The sequence below is a fragment of the Pinus tabuliformis genome, chromosome 1_1, assembly GCF_031772625.1.
Source record: "Pinus tabuliformis cultivar Carrire ecotype Pingquan chromosome 1_1, CPIR1, whole genome shotgun sequence".
Taxonomy (NCBI): Eukaryota; Viridiplantae; Streptophyta; class Pinopsida; order Pinales; family Pinaceae; genus Pinus; species Pinus tabuliformis.
This window is the reverse complement of record NC_142297.1, coordinates 662,254,853-662,263,785: the sequence shown is the minus strand read 5'-3', so window position 1 is coordinate 662,263,785 and position 8,933 is coordinate 662,254,853.

The following is an 8,933-nucleotide window of genomic DNA, read 5'->3' as shown; positions in this document are numbered from 1 at the left end:
CAAATGCATTTTAATTAATTCAAAAATTGAAATTTTGAATTAATTTCCTCAAAATTTTGACTTTGAATTAATCCCAGGGACCAAAGGCTTAAAATTTAGCAAAATAATCAATTTACCTTAGTCCCTGGACCTCTTAAGATTTAAATTTTAAGGACCCATGAATTTTGACTTTGGAAAATTTAAATTTACTTAGGACCTATAATTAATTAAATTTTTGGCTTAGGATTTTAATTAATTTTTTGTTAAATTTTTTTAATTAATTAACCTATGATGGGATAAATTATTTTTCTAACCCTCAAGACACTTTACATCATGATTTTTATATTTTTTACATCTCAAGGGGAAAACCCATTTGCAAAAGACTCTCACAGATAACCCAGTTCTGTGACAAAATATAATCTAGTAGATCAAGCAATTTGTAATAAAATAACTTAACCAAATAGTTAGGATTATTCCCAAATCATTTTTACATAGACTCGATCTAGAACACTAGAACTCACCTAAGATCTCGGTGACAAAATTCATTCCAGCTTTGGGGTAAGGCTAAAGGAAAACTCTGCCAATCATCTGAGAATGGATCGGTGAAACAAAAACTTCCCGAAATGTAGATCGTCACTATAAAAGTAGGTTTACCTAGACAATTACATACATGACACAAATTTGTTGAGATTATTTACATCATATACATGCAAAATGGGTTTACATTATAACATGACAATCAGGCTTATGATGATAGTTGGACGACACAGACACATTGATCAAGCACTAGAAAAAACGAGGTGTACTGCTATGGGTCGGTGACATGTAGTGGTCAACATTTGGCTTTACTTGGGGACACGTTGCTGCACTATAGGAATGTGAGAATCTAGAATCTACATCCACACAACACACAATATAACATAAGTAGCGTCCATTCAAAATCATCATATAACATTAAGCACATGAAAGATATAAGCTCTTCATTTATTAACTATCTAGTAACATGAAAAGTAAATCTAATCCTAAAACATAAATGAAATGTTGAAATGACAAGGTGTAGGGTTAGAAATACAATACAGAGGATGCCCCATGGCATCAGATGTCATCTTTGAAGAATAGCTTGAGCATTTGGCCATTCACAGGTAAGTCAAGTGGTTCGCCATCCAATCTGCTCAAGTGGAATGAATTTGGCCCAACAATGTCTCGGATAATGTATGGTCCCAGCCACAAACTGTCAAATTTCTTATGTTTTCCCGATTTTTCATTCTTGCAATCCCAAAGGAGTACCATATCTCCAACCTGCAAAGATCTAGATCGAGATGATTTATCAAAGCTTTTCTTAATGTTAGATTGACTTTTACATATATTATCAAAAGCTGTTCTACGAGTTTCATCCAACTCCACAATCTGATCAATTCTATTTTGAACAACATCTTTATTAGTGGAAAAATGTTGAAGGAGTTGATAAGCTGGCAATTTCAGGTGCACAGGTAAAGTTACATCCAAGCCATAAACTAATTCAAAGGGACTTTTACCAGTAGATTTCTTTCTAGTAAAACTATCTGCCCATAAAGCATACTTGATTTTGTTATCCCAAGATCGCTTATTATCTCCTACTATCTTTTTGATAATGGTTATGATATTTTTATTACTTGATTCAGCAAGCCCATTACCCCGAGGATAGTAATTTGATGAATGAGATAAAGCAATGTGATACTTGAAACAAAAAGATGAAAATTCTGAAGAACTAAAATCCTTGGCATTATCAGTAGTGAGGGACACCAAATCTAGTAATGATATTATTTTCAGTTAAATCCGTAACGACCTTTTCAATGGAATTCTTAGCAGGGATGCCTTCAATCCATTTAGTGAAATAATCGATAGCAGTGAAAATCCATGAGTATCCATTGCTAGAATTTTCATGAAACTTCCTAATGAAGTCTAGACCCCAATGTTAAAAAGGTGTCTCCACAACCACAAGTTGTAAGGGTAGGGTAGCAAGCTTTTGTTTCCCAGTGAACAATTGGCAGGATTGACAACTTCTAACAAACTTATGTACATCAGAAAAAATCGAAGGCCAATAATAACTAGCTCTTAAAATTTTGTGGGCAGTAGTTCTAACAACATAATGACCACCACAAAACCCCGAATGAAACTTAGAAACTAAATTCTTGGACTCAATTTCGTCAACACACCTAAGTACTATGGCCTTAAGATTTCTCCATCTAAGGCCATCCTTCATGAGGCAATACTTAGTGGCTTTTAATCTAAGAGCCCTTCTCTTATGAGCGACTAAATGGTTAGGACATGTACGATTTAACAAGTAATAAATAATGTCCTTGTACCACTCATGCTCTCCGAATCTTTGCAACTTAGGTGAAGATGAATTGTTAAGACAAATCAAACCAAGAGCTTTTTCATTACCTTCAGTCATCATTTAAGCTAAGCCTTGGCCTTTGACAAACTTGGTGGGTCTAATCTCTAAATCATATTCTTGTATTTTAGTAACCCACCTAGCACGAGTCCCTAAGCAATCAATTTGAGTTAATATATATTTAACTGCGGAATGTGGAACAAAAGCAATGATTTTGGAATAACCCACATAAGTCTTGAAATTCTTAAGAGATTTTACTAAGGCAGAGGCTCGATTTTCCATGGTATTGTATTTTAATTCAAAATTTTGAAGTGCTCTACTCATGAAAACAATAGGCTGCTCGTGACCATCCTTATTTTTCTGTAATAAGACACCAACAATGGTATCTTTAGAAGCAAAAAATAAAATCATGAAATCTTTAGAATAATTAGGACTAACTAAAACATAGGCTTTTACAATAGCACCTTTGATTTCCTGAAAAGCCTTTTTTCCATCTTCTTTCCAAAAAAAATTTACATCTTTTTTCAGAAGACTTTGAATAGGCTTAGCTGCTTCCGTGTAATTTGGAATAAATCTTCTAAGAAAATTTGTTTTTCCAAGAAAACACTGAAAGGATTTAAGATTATAGGGAAGAAGAATCTTTTGGATTGCCTATACGCTTTCAGGATCATTCTTGATTCCATCTTTAGAAATGATGCGACCAAGTAATTTCCCTTTAGTTACTTAAAAAATAGAATTAGCCGGATTTAAAGAAATCTCGTACTCCCTACATTTATCGAAAACTTCCCTAAGATGACTTATATGGCTAATACCATCCTTAGAAAAAATAGTAAGGTCATCCTGATAAATTTAGATAAACTTCACAATTAAACCTTTGAAGGCATAATCCATAGCCCTTCAAAATGTAACCCCAACATTGGTTAATCCAAACGACATTCTAATATATTTGAAAGTACCCCATGGTGTGGTGAATGTAGTTTTGTGACGATCCTCTTTCTTAACTCATACCTTATTATATCCAGAAAAACCATCTAACAATGACATCATTTCATAATCAGTTACTCTTTGCAACATAGTCTCCATGTTTGGCAAAGGGTAATTATCTTTCTTACATGCTAGATTAAGGTTTCGAAAATTGACACAAAGTCTAATAGTACCATTCTTTTTCTGATAATCACCAGGTTGGAACACCATGTTGAATGCCTCGTTTGAGCAATAATTCCTGCTGCAAGCATCTTTGAAAGCGTCTTTTGAACCAAAGGGGCTAACTTAGCATTTATTTGCCTAAGATTTTTTACGAAAGGGTTTATCATTTTGATCTTTCAAAGGGATAGTGTGCTCCATGACATCTTTGCTATAACCTTTTAATTCATCATAAGAAAATGCTAAAACATCCGGATATTCATGAAGTAAATTAGTTAACTTTTTTCTTTCTTCAACATTAGTACCCTTGCCAATTTTGATAATCTTTGGATCCCTAGAAGTACCAATTTTTACCTCGATGTATTCGCCTAGATCCATTTTATTTTCCTCTTTCATCTTTGTGGCATCATGCTAATCAAAGTGATGTTCTAAAGAAACCACATTCCTAGGAGAAGGATTTATGATATCTTCATGATCATCAGATCCATCCTCCTTTGAATCTATCCAAAAATTTTCAAACTCATCAAAATCATCAAGAAAACGAATCACTTGTTTCTCATCATCAAAAACTTGCCAATGCTCTGAGTTATCTCGAACAGAAGGCTTAAATATAACTTCCATTTTTATCTTATCCTTAATCAACCCATCAAATAAATACAAAGTAGAAGCAGCTACGACAAGCTCATCCATCAAACTGAATCCCCCTTGATGCTAAGCAACTTAACTCTTAAAACCTTTGCCAACTCAAGACCCAACAACAAAGCTTCATATTTAGCAACGTTGTTGGTTGCTTCAAATTCCAGCCGATAGGCAAACTTGAAAATATGACCAAGGGGAGATTTTAATACTATTCCTACACCTTGACCATGCCTAGACAATGAACCATTAAAATACATGTACCAAAACTTTATCCTTGAGATCCCTAATCTTTTTATCAACCTTATCATCGGGAAGAACTATGGAATTAGATAGGATAGCATAATTCCCAATGTCAGATTGTTTTTTAATTATCTCATTATGAGGTCTCTTAGAATCTTCAACATGGAATCTTCTCTCAGGCTCTCTATTAAGTCTCACAAAACCATCACCTCTAGGAGAAGGAATCATAGCATATGACCAATTCATTTGAATACTCCCTCCTAGGTCAAAGGCCCATTTTCTAGATAAAAGCATACCCCAAGCATTAGGCACATCAACGACAACAATGTCCATAACAATCATAATGTTAGGGTAAACTGATAAATGAACTTGTAAATCCTTGATCAGACCGTGAACTTCAATCTTCTTAGAATTCATGGCACATATATTGTAGTAAGGCCTAGAAACACTTAAATTAAGATGTTCCATGACCCTCTTGGTCATGACACAAGCTGATGCAATAGAATCCAACATGCAATTATTCAATTTATATATATTAACCATCAAAGTAATAAAGAATCATTGATGATCCTTGTTATCTGAATCTAAACTTTGCAAATATATAGGAGCATCTTGATAATCAACCTCTGGTGCCTTCTATTGAGAAACATTCACTTGAGGAGCTTCAATAACTTTTAGTAACGTAGTCCTTTGGGAATGAATCTTCGCAATCTCGGTGACAGGAACCCAGATTTTTGCATTATTAAACCAATTTCCCAAATTGACATCTAATCCAGAGTTTGAACCCAAGTTAAAAATTCGAGGGGGAGTTTGATTCCCGCTTTTGATCTTTATCCCTTCTTTGATAAGTTAAACCCTTATCTTTAGCAATTTCCATGATTCGCTCTAGAGAAGGCTTTTCACCATATAATTTAACCATCATATCATCTTCATTCTCAAAAGTATTTATACTAAAAGCTAAAGTGGGAGGCATAACATCTCGACTGTTTTCTTTAACTTCCATCCAGTCTTTCATAGATAAAGAAACTCTTTACCCACTAGATTTATTTGCTTACCTGCCCCAAACATTCCATTATCCAAAATCCTTCTAACTATGGGGCAAACAGCCTCCTCATGAAGAGCATCACAAGCTCGACAATAAGGCGGAGCATCATCGACCAAATTAGTATGTTCAAGCGGATTAGGTGGTCTCTGCTCACTAGATTGACCTTTTTTCTACCAATTATTATTATTATTTCTCGGCTGGAAATTTTGTGTTTGAGCTCTTTCCATTTGGACCAACCTATTTTTCAAAGTAGTTATCTCCTTAGCATGGTTAGAGGTTAATTTTGCTTGGTTAAGCTCCATGCTTTCAATTTTTTGCAGTAATTTCTGAATAAGGTCGTTATCAGATTCTTGAACCTCTTTCCCTTTAGGTTCTTTCAATTTCGTTGAAGCCCTATCAAAACCCGAGATTTCAAATTTCCTAGATGCTGCCTTATCCTTTTCAAGCTCTATTTCTAAAGCTTGACAATCCCTATAATCTGGAAGTCTAGCATGTCTTAACTCATAAGAGAGCTTAGGGCTAAAGGCATCAATATAAAAGTATCGAAGAGATTTATCAATAGGTTTGTAATATTGAGGTAATTCCTTAATAACATCATTGAACCTCTTGTTAAATTCTTTGCGGTCTCATTTTCTTTCTTTTTAATGATACTGATAGCTTTTACGAGATGCCTCCCTTCTCTCTTATCTCCATACTTTTCCTTAAAGGCATTAACAATTGAGTGCAGAGAATCAAATGAATTATGAGGCTTTTTCGTAAACCAATCTAAAGCATCCCCCTCCAAGGTAAGAACAAAAAAGTCATTTTTACATCTTCATGATTAAAATCAGTAGCCCTTGCATACTTACCCAACCATGAACTAAAAGATTTTAGATGTGAGTTAGCACTAACCGCATTATTGCCTTGAAAGAGGAAATTTATCCATCCCATGCTTTGGAATATCATTGGGATAACCTTGAATGTTAGCAAAGTTACAAGGGGCGAATATGTCCATGATGTCGTGCTTGATCGGGTTAGTAAAAAGCAAATGGATATCAGAGAGGGCTTCTTATCTGAGATTAACAAGAAGGGTACGAGAAGAGAGTTTGTGTAATCGTACTTTGAGAGCTCTTTCAGGATCAAGAGTAGGATTAACCAAACTGCTTGGATGTCTTCTAGTATACACTCTTGTAGAAGATAGAGGAAGTGAGTCGCCACCCAGACAAAAAGTCTAACTCGAAATAACCCGAAAGCAAGGAACCAAGGGCAAGGAACTTACCCTGGCAAGAGACTAAAGGATGAGAAGAAAGAAATGAGATGAATGTCGAAGAAACCAAGGACCAAAAAAAATTTATCCCTGGTAGCAGCACAAAAATATAAATAAATAAAAAGCAAAAGTGAATTCAAACAAAAAAAGAAATCGAAAAACCACAAAAAAATTCGAATTTTTTAATTTTTATTTGAAAAGAAACAAAAGTTAATTTAAATAAAAAAAATCATAAAACAAAATACGCTAACCCTATCTAACCCCACCCACACACATACAAAAATGAAGAGAAAAGGGAAATCACGATTTTTTGTTTTTGTGAGTGCAGGTCAACGACAGGAAAGGGTTCGATGACAGCCGTAGATAGAAGAGATGGGGTTCGTAATGGATGAGGGCAGATGGAAAGCGATGAGGAGTGAGCAGGTAATACACTGCAGGTTGGAGCAGCGTCTGAAGAAGCAGGCCGACGACTTTGGGGTAAGGTTGAAGGAAAACTCTACTAACCATCTGAGAATGGATCGGTGAGACAAAAAACCTCTTGGAGATCGTCACTAGAAAATTAGGTTTACCTAGGCAATTACATACATGACACAGATTTGCTGAGATTATTTACATCATATACATGCAGAATGGGTTTACATTATAACATGACAATCAGGTTGATGATGATAGATGGACGACATGGACACATCGATCAGGCACTATCCCTTTTGCGAAAAAAGAGGGTGTGCTGCTATGGGTTGGTGACACGTAGTGGTCAACACATCAAAAGCTAGGAACCATGGGGTGATGAAAAGACTTGTAGATCCCCAGAACTGTGGCCCCTCCTGCAAAATACAGTCTTTGGTAGCAGGAGAAGGGAGTTTTACAATTAAAAAACCCTTTGAGCAAAGATGTATTTCACAGTCGTGGGACCAATTGCTCAGAATCCAATGAAAAAGTTCCTCTAGTTTTAGCTAGAAACAGTGAAATCGACAGATAATGGCTTGTGTTTCAAAAGAGGCGCAACTCACATCCGCTTCAATATCATCTATATTTAGTTTTGGGGTTGAGTTCACAAGCTCGACTATGTATGGGCTAGAGGCTGAACCTTCCTCTTGTTTTTTTTGTTCTGTCGTTGTTCTTTTCCCTTGCATAATATTTTTAAATGAGGGGCCTTCGTTCATTTGGTTCTTATTGTCTTCTGAGTATTTCAATGTATTGCTCTTGGAGCCCTTTCTTGCCATAGAAGGATGTGTGACAGTCTTTGCCCCCCAGCAGCGCAAAAAAAATAAAATAAAATAAAAATAAATAAATAAATAAATAAGTAAATAAAAAACAAAAGTGAATTCAAATAAAAAAAGAGAAATTGAAAAACCACAAAAAAAATTCAAATTTTTTAATTTTGATTTGAAAAGAAAAAAAAGTTAATTTAAATAAAAAAAATCATAAAAAAATTACAGTAACCCTTAGATCTAACCCTACCCACACAGACAAAAATGAAGAGAAAAGGGAAATCGTGATTTTTTTGTTTTTGTGAGTGCAGGTCAACGACAGGAAAGGGTTCGATGACCGTTGTAGACGAAAGAGATGGGGTTCATAATCGATGAGGGCGGATGGAAAGCAATGAGGAGCGAGTAGGTAATACACTACAGGTTGGAGCAGCGTGTGAAGAAGCAGGCCGACGACTTTGGAGTAAGGCTGAAGGAAAACTTTGCTGACCATCTGAGAATGGATCAGTGAGACAAAAAACCTCCCGAAATGTAGATCATCACCAGAAAAGTAGGTTTACCTAGACAATTACATATATGACATAGATCTGCTGAGATTATTTACATCATATGCATGTAGAATGGGTTTACATTATAACATGACAATCAGACTGATGATGATAGATGGACAACATGGACACATCAATCAGGCACTATCACTTTTGCGAAAAAAGTGGGTGTACTGCTATGGGTCGGTGACACGTAGTGGTCAACACATCAAACGTTGGGAACCATTGGGTGATGAAAAGACCTGTCGATCCCCATAACCATGGCCCCTCTTGCAGAATACAGTCTCTGGCAGTAGGAGAAGGGAGTTTTACAATAAAAAAACCCTTTGAGAAAAGAAGTATTTCACAGTCGAGGGACTAGTTGCTCAGAATCCAATGAAAAAGTTCCTCTGGTTTTGGCTAGAAACAGTTAAATCAACAGATAATGGCTTGTGTTTCGAAAGAGGCGCAACTCACATCTGCTTCAGTATCATCTATATTTAGTTCCGGGGTTGAATTCATTAGCTCA